This window comes from Muntiacus reevesi, chromosome 1, assembly GCF_963930625.1.
Source record: "Muntiacus reevesi chromosome 1, mMunRee1.1, whole genome shotgun sequence".
Lineage (NCBI taxonomy): Eukaryota > Metazoa > Chordata > Mammalia > Artiodactyla > Cervidae > Muntiacus > Muntiacus reevesi.
This window is the reverse complement of record NC_089249.1, coordinates 229,113,268-229,133,529: the sequence shown is the minus strand read 5'-3', so window position 1 is coordinate 229,133,529 and position 20,262 is coordinate 229,113,268. Positions and strand designations below refer to the sequence as shown.

Genomic DNA, 20,262 nt, shown 5'->3' with positions numbered 1-20,262 from the left:
AGAGCACAACACCTGAATTGTCTTCCTTTTTGTAATCTTGAGATGTAGTAGGTGTCCAGTTAATGCTTATGGAAAGAATAAATGACAAAATTTGAGATCAAAATACTATTTTTACAACCTGCTAAAAAGAATATATCTCCTTACTCCTTCAGTCTTTGAATATATTTTAACTTGATTTTCCTTAAAATCCATTTATAGTAGAAGCAATGGGTAAGTCTGGCTGCTTATTTTAGGCTAAGAGACACAGTTGACTATACTTTGATGAGGTAACTATACTCTGAGGTCTAGTCACCAATTGATATTTAGGCAGTAGCAACCTGACCCGTTCTTGAGCAACGAAATAACATGGTAGTAGTAAAGAGATATTGCTCTGTCACTGAGGTTGTATAATTAGAAGCCTCTTTCATTAATCTGAGTATGAGGGCATAAGACCTGATGAAAGGTAATAGAAGTGATAGAGAAGAAAAGAGGAAACACATTCCATATATACATTTGTATTACTTTGATTTTGTTTTCTGATCTCAAAGCAATACTTTGATTTTAAACAAGAGTTCCAAGACTATTCAATGGGGAAAAAATAATCTTTTTGGTAAGTTGTAATGGAGCAACGGGATACCCACATGCAAAGGAATAAAGTTAGACCCCCTACCTCACAGCATATACAAAAATTAATTCAAAATGAATCAAATATAGGGATCATTATATTTAAAAAGAGCTAAAACTATAAAACTTTTTGAGGAAAATATGTCAAACCTTCATGACTTTGGATGTGATAGTTGTTTCTTAATTATGATATCAAAAGCACAAGCAGTATAAGAAAAAATAGACAATTAGGCTTCATAAGAATGAAAATCTTTTGTGCATCAAAGGATATTATCGAAAGAGTGAAAAGACAACCCACAGAATGGAAAAATATTTGTAAATCATATATCTGATAAGGATTAGTATCCAGAATATATAAGGAATTCTTACAAATCAACAATAAAAAGACAACTCAATTTAAAAATGGACCAAGAATTTGAATAGACATTTCTCCAAAGAATATATTCAAATCGTCAACATGAACACAACAAGATGCTCAGCATCATTAGTCATTCTGTTCTGTTTAGTCATTCAGTCATGTCTGACTCTTTGCAACCCAATGGACTGCAGCATGCCAGGCTCCCCTGTCCATCACCAACTCCCAGAGCTTGTTCAAACTCATGTCCATCGAGTCAGTGAAGCCATACCTCATCCTCTATCGTCCCTTTCTCCTCCTGTCTTCAATCTTTCCCAGCATCAGGGTCTTTTCCAATGAGTCGGCTCTTCGAATCAGATGGCCAAAGGATTGGAGTGTCAGCTTCAGCGTCAGTCCTTCCAATGAATATTCAGGATTGATTTCCTTTAGGGTTGACTGGTTTGATCTTGCAGTCCAAGGGATTCTCAAGAGTCTTCTCCAAACCACAGTTCAGAAGCATCATTTTTTGGTGCTCTGCTTTCTTTATGGCCAAACTCTTACATCCGTACATGACTACTGGAAAAACCAAAGCTTTGACTAGACAGACCTTTGTCAGTGAAGTAATGTCTCTGCTTTTTAATATGCTGTCTAGGTTGGTCATTACTTTTTTTCTAAGGAGTAAGCATCTTTTAATTTCATGGCTGCAATCACCATCTGCAGTGATTTTGGAGCCCAAGAAAATAAAGTCTGTTACTGTTTCCCCATCTATTTGCCATGATGTGATGGGACTGGATGGCGTGATCTTAGTTTTTTGAATGTTGAGTTTCAATCCAGGTTTTCATTTTCCTCTTTCACTTTCATCAAGAGGCTTTTTAATTCATGTTCACTTTCTGCCATAAGGGTGTTGTCATCTGCGTATCTGAGGTTACTGATATTTCTCCTGGCAATCTTGATTCCAGCTTGTGATTCATCCAGCCCAGCATTTTGCATGATGTACTCTGCATATAAGTTAAATAAGCAGAGTGACAATATACAGCCTTGACATGCGCTGTGCTGTGCCAAGTCGCTTCAGTCATGTCCGACTCTTTGCGACCCCGTGGGCTGTAGCCTCCCAGGCTCCTCTGTCCATGGGATTCTCTAGACAAGAATACTGGAGTGGGTAGCCATTTCATTTTCCAGGGGATCCTCCCAACCCAGGGATCAAACCTGCGTCTCTTACATCTTCTACACTGGCAGGCAGGTTTTTTACCGCTAGCGCCACCTGGGAAGCCTTGACATACTCCTTTCCCAATTTTGAACCAGTCCGTTGTTCCACGTCCAGTTCTAACTTGCTTCTTAACCTGCATACAGATTTCTCAGGAGGCAGGTAAGGTGGTCTAGTATTCCCATCTCTTGAAGAATTTTCCACAGTATGTTGTGATCCAAACAGTCAGTGGCTTTGGCGTTGTCAATAAAGCAGAAGTAGATGTTTTTCTGGAGCTCTCTTGCTTTTTCTATGATCCAGTGAATGTTCTCAATTTGGTCTTTGGTTCCTCTGCCTTTTATAAATCCAACTTGAACATCTGGAAGTTCTCGTTCATGTACTGTTGAAGCCTAGCTTGGAAAATTTTGAGCATTACTTTGCTAGCATGTGAGATGATTGAAATTGTGTGGTAGTCTGAATGCTCTTTGGCATTGCTTTCCTTTGGGATTGGAATGAAAACTGACCTTTTCCAGTCCTGTGGCCACTTTTCCAAATCTGCTGGCATATTGAGTGTAGCACTTTCACAGAATCATCTTTTAGGATTTGAAATAGCTCAACTGGAATTCCATTACCTCCACTAGCTTTGTTCACAGTGAAGCTTCCTAAGGCCCACTTGACTTCTCATTCCTGGATGTCTGGCTCTAAGTGAGTGGTCACACCATCGTGGTTATCTGGGTCATTACAATCTTTTTTGTATAGCACTTCTGTGTATTCTTGCCACCTCTTCTTAATATCTTCTACTTCTGTTAGGTCCATACCATTTCTGTCCTTTATTGTGCCCATCTTTGTATGAAATGTTCCATTGGTATCTCTAATTTTCTTGAAGAGATCTCTAATCTTTCCCATTCTATTGTTTTCCTCAATTTCTTTGCACTGATTACTTAGGAAGTCTTTCTTATCTCTCCTTGCTATTCTTTGGAACTCTAAATTCAGATGAATATATCTTTCCTTTTCTCTTTTGCCTTTTGCTTCTCTTCTTTTCTCAGCTATTTGTAAGGCCTCCTCAGGCAACCATTTTGCCTTTTTGCATTTCTTTTTCTTATGGGTGGTCTTGATCACCACCTCCTGTACAATGTCCCAAACCTCCATTCATAGTCCTTCAGGCACTCCATCTATCAAATCTAATCCCTTGCATCCATTTGTCACTTTCAGTCGTAAGGGATGTGATTTATGTCATACTTGAATGGTCTAGTGGTTTTCCCTACTTTCTTCAATTTCAGTCTGAATTTGGCAAAAAGGAATCATTTGGCATTAGTCATTAGGGAAATGAAAGTCAAAACCAAAATGAGATACTACTTCATATGTACTAGAATGGTCATTTTAACAACAATAAGAACAATAGACAATAACAAGTGTTGATAAGGATGGGGAGAAATTTGAACTCTATACATTGCTGATGGGAATGCAAAATGGTATAGCGCACTGTAGAAAACAGTTTGGCATTTCCTCAAGAAGTTAAATACAGAATTGCCACATGATCTGATAATTCCACTCCTGAATATACGGTGGACCTTTGAATAACACAGGTTTAAGCTGCCATGGTCCGCTTATACATGGATTTTTCTCCCCCCAATAAATATGTATTACAACATAACAGGAACCAAGATTGGTTGAATTGGGTGTGCAACCATGGATATGGAGGGACTGTAAAGATATATGTAAATCTTCATCTGCCTGTGTTATTCAAGGGTCAATTGTATGTCCAAAAGAATTGAAAACAGATGTTCCAGCAAAAACTTGTACAGAAATGTCCATAGCAGTCTAAAAGTAGAAACAACCCAAATGTGCACCAACCAATGACTTAATTAACTGAATGTGTTGGGGCCTCCCAGGTGGCGCTAGTGATAAAGAACCCTCTTGCCAATGCAGGAGATAGAAGAGACATGGATTTAATCCCTGGGTTGGGAAGGTCCCCTGGAGAAGGAAATGGCAACCCACTCCAGTATTCTTGCCTGGAAAATCCTATGGACAGAGGAGCCTGGAGGGCTACAGTTCATAGGTTGCAAAGAGTTAGACAGAACTGAAGTGACTTAGCATTACCCATAGAAAGCAATAATATTCAGTCATATAAAAGGATTAAGTAATAATATATACTACAAATGTGGATGAAGCTTAAAAATGTTATGCTAAATGAAGGAAGCTAAGCACAAAGGGCCAAATATTTCTATTTGTATGAAATATCTAGAACAGGCAAATCTGAATACTGAGATATATCAGTCTGTATGGCCCAATAGAGTTAGAAAGCAGCTTAGTGGTTGCCAGGAACTGAGGGAAAAAGGGACAAGGAAATTACTGCTTAAAGGGTATGAGATTTTTGTTTGGGGTGATGAAAAGCTAGATGGTCACGATGTTTGCACAACATTATAAATGTAATTGGTGGCAATAAATTGTAAACTTTAAAAGATTAAAATTGTAAATTGAATGTTGTATGTATTTTACCGCAATAAAAATGTAATGCCTTACTCTTTGGTCCAGAAATTTCAATTTTAGGAATCTACCCAGAAGAAATAATGGGATGGATGTGAAGATACAGTCAAAAGAATGCTCATTGGTGAGTTACTTAAAAAAAAAGTGGGACAGTCCAGAAGTAGAGTGTTGGCTTAGTAAATTATAACATATCTTATTATGGAATATTATGCAGTTATAAAAATCATATTGGAGAATACTTTATGGACATGGAGAAATATTCTGGATAATATGTCAAACAAGCAAAAACATAGATCACAGAGTAAATACAAGGATCATCTTTTTTGTAAGAAAAACACTGCAAAAGGACCAGAAAGTTATAAACCAAAAGGTTAACAATAGTTACTTTGGATATTGAAGTTACAGGTCAATTTTGATAATGTTCTTTTATTTTTTTTGTGTATTTTCTAAGTTTTCTACTCTGAAAATGGATAATTTTTGTAACTTGAAAGAATAGACAATGAATGCTATTTATAGCAAGAAAACTATACCAATATCCTTAAAAAAATCTTAAAAAAACTTTTTAAAGAAGAAAATAAAAATCATCTAGAATCCCATTACTTAATGAATGCTAAATATATAAATATAAATATATATTTATAAATATATAAATATATAAATATATAAATATATAAAATTTAGCATGTTTTCTTTTGCATGTGCTAGTGCTTACTTTCACACTCACTTTGTGTGTATGTGATATATATGAATTAGTAAATCCACGTAAGTATAGAGTATGTTATTTACTTCAGTTACTACATATCAATAACTATAAATTAATATTTTATATAAAAGAACTATTCATTTCAGTTCAGTTCAGTCACTCAGTCATGTCCGACTCTGTGACCCCATGAACTGCAGCACGCCAGGCTTCCCTGTCCATCACCAACTCCCGGAGTCCACCCAAACCCATGTCCATCGAGTTGGTGATGCCATCCAACCATCTCATCCTCTGTTGTCCCCTTCTCCTCCTGCCCTTAATCTTTCCCAGCATCAGGGTCTTTTCAAATGACTCAGCTCTTCGCATCAGGTAGCCAAAGTATTGGAGTTTCAGCTTCAGCATCAGTCTTTCCAATGAACACCCAGGACTGATCTCCCTTAGAATGGACTGGCTGGATCTCCTTGTGGTCCAAGGGACTCTCAAGAGTCTTCTCCAATACCACAGTTCAAAGGCATCAATTCTTTGGTACTCAGTTTTCTTTATAGTTCAACTCTCACATCCATACATGACTACTGGGAAAACCATAGCCTTGAGTAGACAGACCTCTGTTGACAAAGTAATGTCTCTGCTTTTTAATATGGTGTCTAGGTTGGTCATAACTTTCCTTCCAAGGAGTAAGCATCTTTTAATTTCATGGCTGCAATCACCATCTGCAGTGAATTTGGAGCCCAAGAAAATAAAGTATGTTACTGTTTCCACTGTTTCCCCGTCTATTTGCCACGAAGTGATGGGACCAGATGCCATGATCTTAGTTTCCTGAATGTTAAGTTTTAAGCCAACTTTTTCACTCTCCTCTTTCACTTTCATCAAGAGGCTCTTTAGTTCTTCTTCACTTTCTGCCATTAGGGTGGTGTCATCTGCATATCTGAGGTTATTGATATTTCTCCTGGCAATTTTGATTCCAGCTTGTGCTTCCTCCAGCCCAGCGTTTCTCATGATGTACTCTGCATATAAGTTAAACAGGCTGACAATATACAGCCTTGAGGTACTCCTTTCCCTATTTGGAAACAGTCTATTGTTCCATGTCCAGTTCTAACTGTTGCTTCCTGACCTCCATACAGGTTTCTCAAGAGGCAGGTCAGGTGGTCTGATATGCCCATCTTTTTCAGAATTTTCCACAGTTTATTGTGAAAAGAACTATATGACCATTGTAAAAATTTAAATGGTTATTTAAGTACTTCATGAAAGTCTACTGTTCCCCTAGTCTTTCTCCAATCCTACTCTAAACAACTACCAATATTGATATCATTCCATAAAATTTGATCATAAATATTATATATACATTATATATAAATCTATATTATTCTTTTTGATAGCTGTCAGAGTTCTACACTGTGTGAATTTTTTAAAATTTATTTATTTTTAATTGAAGGATAATTGCTTTACAATATTATATTGGTTTCTGTCACACAGCAGCATGAATCGGCCATAGGTATTTATATGTACCCTCCATCTTGAACCTCCCTCCCACCTCCCGCCCCTTCCCACCCCTCTAGGTTGTGATAGAGTCCCGGTATGAATTCCCTCAGTCATACAGCAAATTCCCACTGGCTGTCTATTTTTACATATGGTAGTGTTCCACATTGTATGAATTTACCATACTATATTTAACCAGTCTCCTAATGATGGACATTTGGTTACTTCCAATACTTTTTTTAATGGCTATTAGTACAATGGTAATGGAGCCGCTCTGTTCATATATATCTGCATGCTTATCAAAGTATTTCTCCAGATGCATATGACATTTTAAAGGCAGAAATGATAAGACTTGTTGACAGGTTTGTTAAGAAGCCTGATTTTTTCAGTTCAATCAAGAGTTGAATTATGCATTAATTCATACACAACAAAATTTATAAAACTCTGAATTACAAACTAGGATGCCAATTTGGAAAGTTATAGTAAGAGGTATATCTGTTTGAAACTAGAAATCCATTCTCCAAAACACCCCTTCTCTTGGTTATGAATCATCCAGTGACCAGAAAGTTGCTCCAAGAACTGAGTATTATACGATGATTGCAAAACTCCGCCCTTTAGCTAGGTACTTTTACTCATAGTGCTGAAAGCTCGTTGACATATTCTTACTTAACAGTTCTAACAACAACTCTGTAATGAATTTATCCTTGTTTATCATGTCAGTTTTCATTGTTTGGGATTCCCTTTCATTTTGAGACCAGTAGCCCTCTGTTCACTGGTTTATTTCTTTAGATGAAATTCTGTGCAGTGTTCATATTAGGTGACTTTTTTCTTTTCCCTAGCTCTTTAAGTTCCCAAAGAGGCTGAGGCAAGATGAGGAGCATCACTCCTTCTTCCTTTTCTCCTTTTTAGTTGGTCTTCATACATTTCATCTCAAATGGGGAAGTCCACTGACTGAAACCATCAGGCTTCCCACCCATTAGGCAGTGACCAGGGGGAGGAAAAGAGGGCAGTCTCAGCTTTTAGGGGCCTTTAGCTCAAATTTCTACAAGAATGGTAGAAGAAGAGGGTGGCCATTTCAGTCATGAATGATTGTATTCTCCTGGGCTAAGCCTATAAATATTAAACCCCAATTTTGTGGTGGTAAATGCCACCAAATTGAATTGCTTTTAAAACTACACATAACCCTGGAAAATATAATTTCAACCCTTTTCTCACACTGCGGTATCCTTTTACTTACGCCATACTTTGACAGAGAAAGAATGGAACAAGCTTCATTTTGATTCATGAATGTTGTTTTTATTCTAAATGCCCCATGTGAGGGGAATGCAAATGGACACAAGATATATGCAAATTCACTTGCATACCCAGAGAAGGCAAATGAGGCTTAGTTCTTAGATTCCTTGATCAAGCTCCCTGGGTGAGAAGGGCTAAGGAAAGAGGTGTCTGTAAGTGAATTACAGAGAACGTCATGTTTGAGAAGGGAGAGGAGAGATGTTGGCTGCCATACAGCTCCCAGCATTCCAGAACCTGCATATAAAAGTGAGTGCAGCTGCCAAGGCAAGAGAAGGAGCTCAATGAAAGAACGGCCTTCACTGGCGTGAGGGCGCCCAGGGCACAGAATGCACACAGCAGGATAAAATGTAGTCTCCAACTTTTCTGCTTTAAGTCTTGACCCCAAATCCCTGCATATGTCTTTAAACCACTGACTATCTCTTAATGCCTCCTCCCTCTCTCTTTTAAAACCGAAGCCAAGACTAGGGTGCAGTGAGTAAGGCAAAACATATAAGAGGAGTCCCCAAAATCAGTAATCAAAATAAACAATGTTTTAGTGTAGCATTTTTTAAAATTCAAAATTAATGCAAAATATCTATGTTGAACAAAATTCCAGTTTTTATATGAAGACAGAATGCTACTGACCACTTTTGTGACCCTGCCTTAATCACCCTGATGGGCATGATAAAGGACAGAAACAGTAAGACCTAACAGAGGCAGACTTAACATCCGGTCCCATCACTTCATGGCAAATAGATGGGGAAACAGTGGAAACAGTGACAGACTTTCTTTTCTTGGGCTCCAAAATCACTGCAGATGGTGACTGCAGCCATGAAATTAAAAGGCGATTGCTCCTTGGAAGAAAAACTATGACAAACCTAGACAGCATATTAAAAAGCAGAGTTATTACTTTGCCGACAAAGGTCTGTCTAGTCAAAGCTATGGTTTCTCCAGTAGTCATGTATGGATGTGAGAGTTGGACCGTAAAAGAAAGCTGAGCGCAGAAGAATTGATGCTTTTGAACTGTGGTTTGGAGAAGACTCTTGAGAGTCCCTTGGACTGCAAGGAGATCCAACCAGTCCATCCTAAAGGAAATCAATCCTGCATATTCATTGGAAGGACTGATGCTAAAGCTGACACTCCAATCCTTTGGCCATCTGCTCTTCACATCAGGTAGGAAAAGTTGACTCATTGGAAAAGACCCTGATGCTGGGAAAGATTGAAGGCGGGAGGAGAAGGAGATGACAGAGGATGAGATGGTTGGATGGCTTCACCAACTCAGAGGACATGAGTTTGAGCAAGCTCTGGGTGTTGGTGATGGACAGGGAAGCCTGGTGTGCTGCAGTCCATGGGGTCTCAAGGAGTTGGACACGACTGAGTGACTGAACTGAACTGAACAGAGGCAGAAGAGATTAAGAAGTGGCAAGAATACATAGAAGAACTACACAAAAAAGGTCTCAGTGACTGGGAAAACCATGATGTGTAATCACTTACATAGAGCCAGATATCCTGGAGTGTGAAGTCAAGCGGACCTTAGGAAGCTTTACTGCCTACTAATAAAGATAGCAGAGGTAATGGGATTCCAGCTGAGTTACTTCAAATCCTAAAAGATGATGCTTTGAAAGTGCTGCACTCAATATGTCAGCAAATTTGGGAAACTCAGCAGTGGCCAGAAGACTGGAAAAGATCGGTTTTCATTCCAATTCCAAGGAAGGGCAATGCCAAAGAATCCTCAAACTACCAGACAAATGTACTCATTTTGCATGCTAGTAATGGAGTACATCATGAGAAACGCTGGGCTGGAGGAAGCACAAGCTGGAATCAACATTGCCAGGAGAAATATCAATAACCTCAGATATCCAGATGACAGCACCCTTATGGCAGAAAGTGAAGAAGAACTAAAAAGCCTCTTGATGAAAGTGAAAGAGGAGAGTGAAAAAGTTGGCTTAAAGCTCAACATTCAGAAAACTAAGATCATGGCATCCGGTCCCATCACTTCATGGGAAATAGATGGGGAGACAGTGGAAACAGTGTCAGACTTTATTTTTTTGGGCTCCAAAAACACTGCAGATGGTGATTGCAGCCATGAAATTAAAAGACACTTGCTCCTTGGAGGGAAAGTTATGACCAAGCTAGACAGCATATTAAAAAGCAGAGACATTACTTTGCCAACAAAGGTCCATCTAGTCAAGGCTATGGTTTTTCCAGTGGTCATGTATGGATGTGAGAGTTGGACTGTGAAGAAACTGAGCACTGAAAAATTGATGCTTTTCAACTGTGGTGTTGGAGAAGACTCTTGAGAGTCCCTTGAACTGCATGGAGATCCAACCAGTCATTCCTAAAGGAGATCAGTCCTGGGTTTTCATTGGAAGGACTGATGCTGAAGCTGAAACTCCAATACTTTGGCTACCTGATGTGAAGAGTTGACTCGTTGGAAAAGACCCTGATGCTGGGAGGGATTGGGGGCACGAGGAGAAGGGGACGACAGAGGATGAGATGGCTGTGTGGCATCACCGACTCAATGGACATGGGTTTGAATAAACCCTGGGAGTTGGTGATGGACAGGGAGGCCTGGCGTGCTGTGATTCATGGGGTCGCAAAGAGTCAGACACGACTGAGCGACTGAACTGAACTGAACTGAATGTAATGCTCAAAATCATTCAAGCTAAGTTTCAGCAGTACATGAACTTCCAGGTGTTCAAGCTGGCTTTAGAAAAGACAGAGAAACCAGAGGTCAAGTTGTCAACATTCGTTGAATCATAGAGAAAGCAAGGGATTTCCAGAAAAACATCTATTTCTGCTTCATTGACTATGCTAAAGCCTTTGACTATGGATCACAACAAACTAGAAAATTTTTCAAGAGATGGGAACACCAGACCACCTTACAGGTCTCCTGAGAAATGCGTATGCAGGTCAAGAAATAACAGTTAGAACTGGACATGAAACAACAGACTGGTTCAAAATTGGGAAAGGAGTATGTCAAGGCTGTATATTGTTACCCTGTTTATTTAACTTTTATACAGAGTGAAAGTGAAAGTGGAAGTCGCTCGGTCATGTCTGACTCTCTGGTCCATGGAATTCTCTAGGCCAGAATACTGGAGTGGGTAGCCTTTCCCTTCTCCAGGGGATCTTCCCAACCCAGGGATTGAACCCAGGTCTCCCGCACTGCAGGCAGATTCTTTACCAGCTGAGCCACAAGGGAAGCCCAAGAATACTGGAGTGGGTAGCCTATCACTTCTCCAGCAGATCTTCCCGACCCAAGAATCGAACCAGGGTCTCCTGCATTACAGGTGGATTCTTTACCAACTGAGTTAAGAGTACATCATGCAAAATGCCAGGCTGGATGAATCACAAGCTGGAATCAGGACTGCCAGGAGAAATACCAACAACCTCAGATATGAAGATGATACCACTCTAATGGTAGAAAGTTAGTAGGAACTAAAGAGCTCCTCATGAGAGTGAAAAAGGGGAGTAAAAAAGCTGGCTTAAAGCTCAACATACAAAACTAAGATCATGGCATCTGGTCCCATCACTTCATGGCAAATAGAAGGGGAAAAAAGCTCCAAAATCACTGTGGACTGTGACTGCAGTCATGAAATTAAAAGACGCTTGCTGTTCAGAAGGAAAGCTATGAAAAACCTAGACAGTGTATGAAAAAGCAGAGACATCACTTTGCTGACAAAGGTCCATATAGTCAACACTATGGTTTTTCCAGTAGTCATGTATGTATGTGAGAGTTGGATCATAAAGAAGGCTGAGCACCAAAGAATTGATGCTTTTAAATTGTGGTGGTAGAGAAGACCCTTGAGAGTCCCTTGGATGGAAAGGAGGTCAAACCAGTCAATCCTAAAGGAAATCAACCCTGAATATTCATTGGAAGGACTGATGCTGAAGCTGAAAACTCCAATACTTTGGCCACCTGATGTGAAGAACCGACTCAGTGGAAAAGACCCTAATTCTGGGAAAGATTGAAAGCAAAAGGAGAAGAGGATGAGATGGTTAGATAGCATCACTGACTCAGTGGACATGAATCTGAGGAAGCTCCAGAAGATAGTGAAGGACAAGGAAGCTTGGTGTGCTGTAGTCCATGGGGTCGCAAAGAATCAGACATGGTGAGTAACTGAATAACATCACCCTGAAACTGACCTTGGTTCCAATAAAGCTTTATTGGCAAAGCAGGTGTCTAGTTGTAGTTTGCCAATTTGATTTTTTTAGATTATTGCATTAAAGTATTGTTTATCTCCATGATTGAATTTTCTGGCACCTCTTAAATCTGGTGCTCAAGGCGAGTGGGCACTCAGTCAGTCAGTTCAGTTGTTTAGTCGTGTCTGACTCTGCAACCCCATGGACTGCAGCACGCCCGGCCTCCCTGTCCATCGCCGGAATTTACTCAAACTCATGTCCACTGAGTCAGTGATGTGATGTCATCCAACCATCTCATCCTCTGTTGTCCTCTTCTCCTCCTGCCTTCAATCTTTCCCAGTAATAGGGTTTTTTCAGATGAGTCAGTTCTTCCCAACAGGTGGCCAAAGTATTGGAGTTTCAGCTTTAGCATGAATGAATATTCAGGACTGATATCCTTTAGGGTGGATTCCTTGCAGTCCAAGGGACTCTCAAGAGTCTTCTCCAACACCACAGTTCAAAAGCATCAATTCTTCAGCACTCAGCTTTCTTTATGGCCCAACTCTCACATCCATACATGACTACTGGAAAAACCATAGCTTTGACTAGATAGATGGACCTTTGTTGGCAAAGTAATGTCTCTGCTTTTTAATATGCTGTCTAGCTTGGTCATAACTTTCCTTCCAAGGAGCAAGCATCTTTTAATTTCATGGCTGCAGCCACTATCTGCAGTGATTTTGGAGCCCAAGAAAATAAAGTCTGTTACTGTTTCCAATGTTTCCCCATCTATTTGCCAGGAAGTGATGGGACCAGATGCCATGATCTTGGTTTCCTGAATGTTAAGTTTTAAGCCAACTTTTTCACTCTCCTCTTTCACTTTCATCAAGAGGCTCTTTAGTTCTTCACTTTCTGCCATTAGGGTGGTGTCATCTGCATATCTGAGGTTATTGATATTTCTCCCGGCAATCTTGATTCCAGCTTGTGCTTCCTCCAGCCCAGTGTTTCTCATGATGTACTCTGCATGTAAGTTAAATAAACAGGCTGACAATATACAGCCTTGAGGTACTCCTTTCCCTATTTGGAAACAGTCTATTGTTCCATGTCCAGTTCTAACTGTTGCTTCCTGACCTCCATACAGGTTTCTCAAGAGGCAGGTCAGGTAGTCTGGAATTCTCATCTCTCTTTTTTTTTTTAATTTTATTTTATTAGTTGGAGGCTAATTACTTCACAACATTTCAGTGGGTTTTGTCATACATTGACATGAATCAGCCATAGAGTTACACGTATTCCCCATCCCTATCCCCCTCCCACCTCCCTCGCCACCCGACTCCTCTGGGTCCTCCCAGTGCACCAGGCCCGAGCACTTGTCTCATGCATCTCACCTGGGCTAGTGATCTGTTTCACCATAGATAATACACATGCTGTTCTTTCGAAACATCCCACCCTCACCTTCTCCCACAGAGTTCAAAAGTCTGTTCTGTACTTCTGTGTCTCTTTTTCTGTTTTGCATATAGGCCATGCTAATCTTCTCTGTATCGTTCCAATTTTAGTATATGTGCTGCCGAAGCGAGCACTGGAATTCTCATCTCTTTAAAAATTTTCCACTGTTTGTTGTGATCCACACAATCAAAGGCTTTGGCATAGTCAATAAAGCAGAAGTAGATATTTTTCTGGAACTCCCTTGCTTTTTCAATGAGCCAATGGATGTTGGCAATTTGATCTCTGGTTCCTCTGCCTTTTCTAAATCCAGCTTGAACATCTGGAAATTCACAGTTCACATACTGTTGAAGCCTGACTTGGAGAATTTTGAGAATTACTTTACTAGTGTGTGAGATGAGTGCAATTGTGCGGTAGTTGGAGCATTCTTTGGCATTGCCTTTCTTGGGATTGGAATGAAAACTGACCTTTTCCAGTCCTGTGGCCACTGCTGAGTTTTCCAAATTTGCTGGGATATTGAGTGCAGCACTTTCACAGCATCATCTTTTAGTGTCACTCACCCTGCTCTAGTTCTAGCCTTGTTTCAATCCCTCCTCTTCTTTTTAAACTTTATGACAATTGTTTGCGAATAAGCTCTTTTCTGGACTTAGCTCAATATAATGAGATCTGGGAATATGCAGGATATACTGGATTTTGCAGAGAGCTTTTTCTCACTCCACCTGCCTTCCTTACCTTCTTTCTCTGAAATCAGTTTCCTGGCAGTGCATTCTTGATTGTCCTTCCCATTCCTCTTGTTTGCTTCATGTTTCTTTTTCTCAGCACCATCTCCTAAATTTCTTGATCTCAGCTTTCCAAGTTCTGTGCAAGTTCCAAGCACCTCAATTCTTGTACTAATTTTAGACAACTAGGATGAAAGAGAAATTTGCTCTTCTTATGAGAAATTTGCTTGTGCTTGAATCATGTCCATACCCAGGGTAGACTAAGATGATTTTCTTAGAAGAACGGACAGTGTATATATGCCATGACACCGGCATGTCAGACTATCCTTGAGATACTGTGTTTATAAAAGAAAAGTTATTACTTTTCTTTACTTTGGGTGGCCTTCACATTTATATTCCATTCTAGGTTTGTACAATAGACTGATATCATACTTAATTACAATAGAGTAACTGGAGCTAAGTCGCTTCATTTGTGTCCGAATCTTTACAGTCCTGTGGACCCTATGTAGCCTGCCAGGCTCCTCTGTCCATAGGATTCTCCAGGCAAGAATACTGTAGTGGGTTGCGATGCCCTCCTCCAGGAGATCTTCCCGACACAGGGATTGAACTCACATCTCTTATGTCTCCTGCATTGACAGATGAGTTCTTTGCTACTAGCGCCATATGGGAAGCCCTGAGTAACATCATACATATTTTTAAATTATGTACATTAAAATACACACAATGAAAGAGAGGAGGAAAGAAGAGAGAGAGAGAAGAGAGAATTTACATTTTGAAGGTAAGGCTCAGCCATTCTCCTAAATGTGGATACATCCCAGAGGGAGCATGAGAAGTGAGAGGTGAATCTATTGTTTCCTTACAAAGCTATGTCTATCAAAATGTACTTCATGAGGAATTTTAAGGCATTTTGGAGTAATTTGTCTGTGTTTAGTTTTTTCCTTATTGTTGATTTAGGAACTAACCCCCCATTAGAGACTATTCTACCAAAAGCAATGAATGATTGTTACTATTGTGTTTTGTCAGAGTGTTTTTCCATTGTTTAACATATTTGCATTCTCTTTACCCGACCAAACTGACTGTCTTTGAAAGAAAATGTGAGGTCATAGTTATCACACAGTATTTATTGCACTTAAACTTTTCTCCTCGGGGTTTGGAGCAGGGGTAGGTCAAGGCTGTGGGCTCCGTAGGTTGACTTCCCAGGTTCAAACTCTAACTCTGCCACTTGTTACTGTGTGACTTTGTGTAAGTTACTGCACTCAGTTTTTTTTTTTTTTTTTTTTTTTTTTTTTTTCCTCATCTGTAAGATGAGTATAATGCTAAACCTAACCCCTTAGGGTTATTGGAAGGATTAAATGAAATAATGCAGATAATGTGCTTTGCCGAGCACCTGGTCTTTAGTAGGAATTCGGTAAATCTTAGCTGTGATGATAATAGGCTGGGATTGCATGACTGCATGGTGACCCTGCAGTTTGAGGAGTTGCCACTAAAAACAGTGACTTCTGACTATGGTGGTAAGATCCAGTCAGGCATGTGGTAGCATGTCATTCCAGTAAGTTATCCAGTAAGTTATATCCAGTAAGTTATTGAGGTTTTTTTCCCCATAACATTATGTTTACTAAGTTTACAGACCTGAACAATTTCTAAGTCCTAAGGACCATGAAGAAAATACACTTGGAGCAAAATGGTATAAAATAAACTTAAGTAAAGTCTGGGTCCCTTTTTAATTTCCACTAACAGTAACTACATTTTAGTTCCTTGTCCTATTTCCAGGTGTTAATGAAAGATAATCTTCCATCATTAACAAACTTGCTTTGCATGTTTAAAACACTATCCTTGACACTGGTGCTCATAGGTCTTAGCTGCTTGGCAAAAAGACCATAAGAGCAGTTTCCTCCTATTTTCAGTTTTCTCATTCTCTTCCCTGGTGGGTGTTCAGTCCTCATTCTAGAATTTCTTAGGGGAAAAAAAAACACCTCATCACCCTTCTGATTATTTTATTTCTCTTCTCTTGGCAAAAACTTACAGGGAAAGATAAAAAAAGAATTGTGACCATATTGTACACATACCCTTTTCTAATCAGGGGTTTCCTTGGTAGTTGGTTTTGCAGCCTTCAGCCGAGAAATTCCCCAGCTTCTACAACTCCTTTCTAATCATTGCTTAATATCATTAAAATTTGATTCTCTAGTGCAGAGGCTGGCAAACTATGGCCCACAACCCTGATGCCTGTGTTTGTAAATAAAGTTTTATTGGAACACAACCATTCACATTTGTTTACCTATTGTGTGTGGCTGCCCTCCTGCTATGACAGCAGAGTGGGGTAGTTGCCATGGAGACCAGATGGCTCAAAAGCCTAAAATATTGACTATCTGGCCCTTCCAGAGAAAGTTTACTGACCTGCTGCTCTAGAGCATCTATAGCTTTCAGTTTGTATTAGTTATTTATTGTCAAATAACAAATTACTCCCAAATTCAGAGGGTTAAGGCAAGAGATATTATTTCCCAGTAACTGTGGGTCAAGAATTCAGGAGTGGTTTTAACGGGGTGGTTCTGAGTCAGGGTTTCTCATTAAGTTTCAGTGAAGACATCAGCCAAGACTCCAGCGATCTGAAGGCTTGACTGGAGCTGAAGGCTCCACTTCCAAGAGGGTTTCCTCACGTGGCCATTAGTAGAAGGCCCAGTTCCTTGCTAGTCGCTGGCAGGAGGTATCAGTTTCTTGCCATGTGGACCTCTGCACAGGGTTACTTGAGTGTCCTCACAACATAGCAATCGACTTTCTTCCAGCAATCTACTTTCTTCCAGCAAGTGATCTGAGGGCAAGGAGAAGACTGTAACATCTTTTATGATCAGGATTAGATCAGGACATCTTTTAATGTCAGAATTCACACACCCTTATTTGCACATTATTCTATTTATTAAAAGGAAGTTACTAAGTTCAGTCCATACTCAGAGGAGAATTAAGCTTCATCTTTTATTTTTAGTTATTTATTTTTTGGAGCTTTGAGGTATTTTATGATAAAAAGCTGGTACCCACGTACACAAATGAATAAGAACTTAAAATTCATCATACATTTACTTCATTTTCTAGCTTGAGCTTCTAGTAAATCTTTAGCTTCATTGATTTTGACTGCTATCTAAGGAGATCCTGTCTTGTCTGGGTGATTTAAATGCACAATTCATCGATGAGCATCTCTTATTTTTTTCTTTATTGTCAGTAGGACTTAAACCTAATATTAATGCTGCTTCCCATTTTGTCACTTTGCATTCAAACCCATCTCTGTAATGGTCACTGGTGAAGGCAGACTTGGATAGACTGTGAAAAATCTGTTTTACTTGAGAGTCCACATGACTCATGGCTTGCAAAGCATAACGACCTGCACAATGGTCAGTCTAACAGCTACCACTATATTGGCCATAGTTCCAACTCAGCTCCCCTGCCTCCTTGGAGACTGTGGTTCATTCCAGCCAGAGGCCACAGCCACCAATTCCACACCTCTTTCAGAAAGCAAGGCGGCCACCACCAGCAAGCACAAATTGCCCACACATGGGTGTCCCAGGGATTCAGCTTCATCTAGTAAAGGAAAGCGTATCGAAGAATTTATGGACATATTTTAAAACCACCATCCTTAATTTCAATCCATTTTTTTTCCTGTGAATCTTGGACTTTTTTAAAAATTTATTTTTAATTGGAGGATAATTGCTTTACAGTGTTGCATTGGTTTCTGCCGTACAATAACGTGAATCAACCATATGTCCCCTTCCTCTTGAACCTATCTCCCACTACCCGCCATCCCTCTGGGTAGTCACAGAGCACCACCAACACCTTTTTTAAGGAGTTTTTTTTTTTTTTTTTTTTTAGACCTACAAGAGGATTAAACTTTTCCTGTAAAGGACCAGTTAGTAAATAGTTTTGGCTTTGTGGGCTATAAGATCTTTGTTGCAACTATTCAACTCTGTATAAGGAAAGTAGCCTAGGGACTTTCCCTGGTGGTCCAGTGGCTAAGACTCCACGCTCCCAATGCAGGGGGCCTGGGTTCCATCTCTTGTCAGAGAATTAGATCCCACATGGCACAACCAAGAGTTGGCACTCCACCACTCAAAATCCTGCATGGTGCAACAAAGACTCAAGATCCCCAGTGCTGCAACTAAGACCCAGCACTTCGCTGCACCCAGGTAAATAAATAAACATTTTTTTAAAAAGGAAAGTAAACTAGACAATAGATAAATGAATTGGCATGTCTGTGTTCTAATTATATTTTATTTACAAAAATAGGCAAGGAGTTGGATTTGGCTGATGGGCTGTAGTTTGCCATACTCTGGTCCAGAAGATTCTTCTTCAAGAACACAAACCAAAAAGTTGACTCACGTAGCAGACATTTTTTTTTCAGTTTATTCTTTTATTTTTAAAAAAATATGGAACACTTCATGAATTTTCATGTCATCCTTGCTCAGGGGGCCATGCTAATCTCTGTATCATTTCAATTTTAGTATATATGCTGCTTAAGCGAGCATGAAGACATACAATTTTAAGCTGGGGATCTGTGCATCTTGGACCCTTCTCAACCAAGTGATAAACTCCTCCAGGATAAGAATCATGACATATAGTTCTTTTTATTATCCTTCAGCATTCAATAAGGTTCTGAGCATGTAGTTGCTATCTGATTAATAATTGTTTATCATTTAATGGATTCATAGTATTCTATTATATGACTATTCTATAATACTGAAGCAATTCTTACTACTCTTTGTTGGTACAAATACACTGCAGTACATATGGTTCTGCATGCATGTTTGTACACACATATGAGTATATTCTAGGAGAGATTCCTAGAAGTATAATTAAGTCAAAGATCATGTGTACTCTTAATCTGACAAAAAGAATTTCAAATTAATGTTAGTGTATAATTTATTTCATATAACAAATGCACAATACTTCAGAACAAAATAAAGATCTATAAGGTGCTTTGAACTTCATAGACTTGTATTTCCTGTGCGATCTTCACAGAAACCTGTTAAGCTCTTTCTATGCCAAGTATAGCATGCTGATGACCAATGAATCTTTTGTTAGGTGGTGTTTATAGATCATAGAGCAGGCAGAAATGAAATGTTTCCTATTTTCATGTCTTCAGAGAAGCCTCATAGAACTTTTAGACTTCCCAGAACATAGTAGTGAAATTGCCGCTAGCACTGCCCTTGCTACATCAAAATTCCTTTCCTGACAGTCCTTCTTAAAACACAAATCTATTCAGGAGACAGTATATCCCCTCATCTCCCTATCACGTCAGTGTATCCTATGGAAAGAGCCAAAGGATTGGCCTTGCATCAATGGACCATGAAAGGATGACATTTTAAAAAGTCATTTTCAATTAAAAGAACTTGTTGAAGAGGAAAGGAAGGGACCAAATTGTATTGAGTGCTTACTAAGTATCAGATTATTTACTCATGTTTCCTGTTAAAGTGGATATTATTAATCTCTCTTTCAGAGATGAAGAAATATGTTCCAGAGGATCTATTGACTTTATTTTCCAGTCAAGTTTAATTTGAATTGAGATCTTTCTAACACCAAAGTTGTGTCCACTATATGATACTGCCTCCCACTATGCTCAGAGTGTATTGATATTCTCATGCTACAAACATATAAGACCTCAGACCACTGATTTCCTGAGCCTGGCCTTATGGCACGAATCAGCTTCAGGAAAATTTCAGCCTTTGCTCTGTCCAAGAGTAAAGCAGGAGCTGTCCATCTGAAAGCAGACTGTTCAGCAGGTAAAGGGAAGCCAGCAGAAAATAGGATAACCAGAAGTAATTACCTTGACCTAGAGTGGAGAGAAATGAATGACTTAATTTAGTCATATTGTCTGGTCATTATGCTAATTAGAGGAAATAAAAAAGAAAGAGAAGGCAAGTGGAAAGGAAAAGAGTGGTGGTTAGGG

The 20,262-nt window shown here is 39.4% G+C and overlaps 2 non-coding genes and 1 pseudogene across 2 annotated transcripts; all 3 read right to left on the bottom strand.

Annotated features, from left to right (window-relative positions):
* Positions 1 to 13,643: 13,643 nt before the first annotated feature.
* LOC136156773 (U6 spliceosomal RNA) lies at positions 13,644 to 13,751 on the bottom strand. Its single transcript, XR_010661253.1, has one exon. It is a non-coding gene; the product is annotated as a U6 spliceosomal RNA (small nuclear RNA).
* A 3,655-nt stretch (positions 13,752 to 17,406) lies between these two features.
* On the bottom strand, positions 17,407 to 17,745 carry LOC136168188 (mitochondrial import inner membrane translocase subunit TIM14 pseudogene; annotated as a pseudogene).
* A 991-nt stretch (positions 17,746 to 18,736) lies between these two features.
* On the bottom strand, positions 18,737 to 18,841 carry LOC136156737 (U6 spliceosomal RNA). Its single transcript, XR_010661221.1, has one exon. It is a non-coding gene; the product is annotated as a U6 spliceosomal RNA (small nuclear RNA).
* Between the last annotated feature and the right edge of the window lie 1,421 nt (positions 18,842 to 20,262).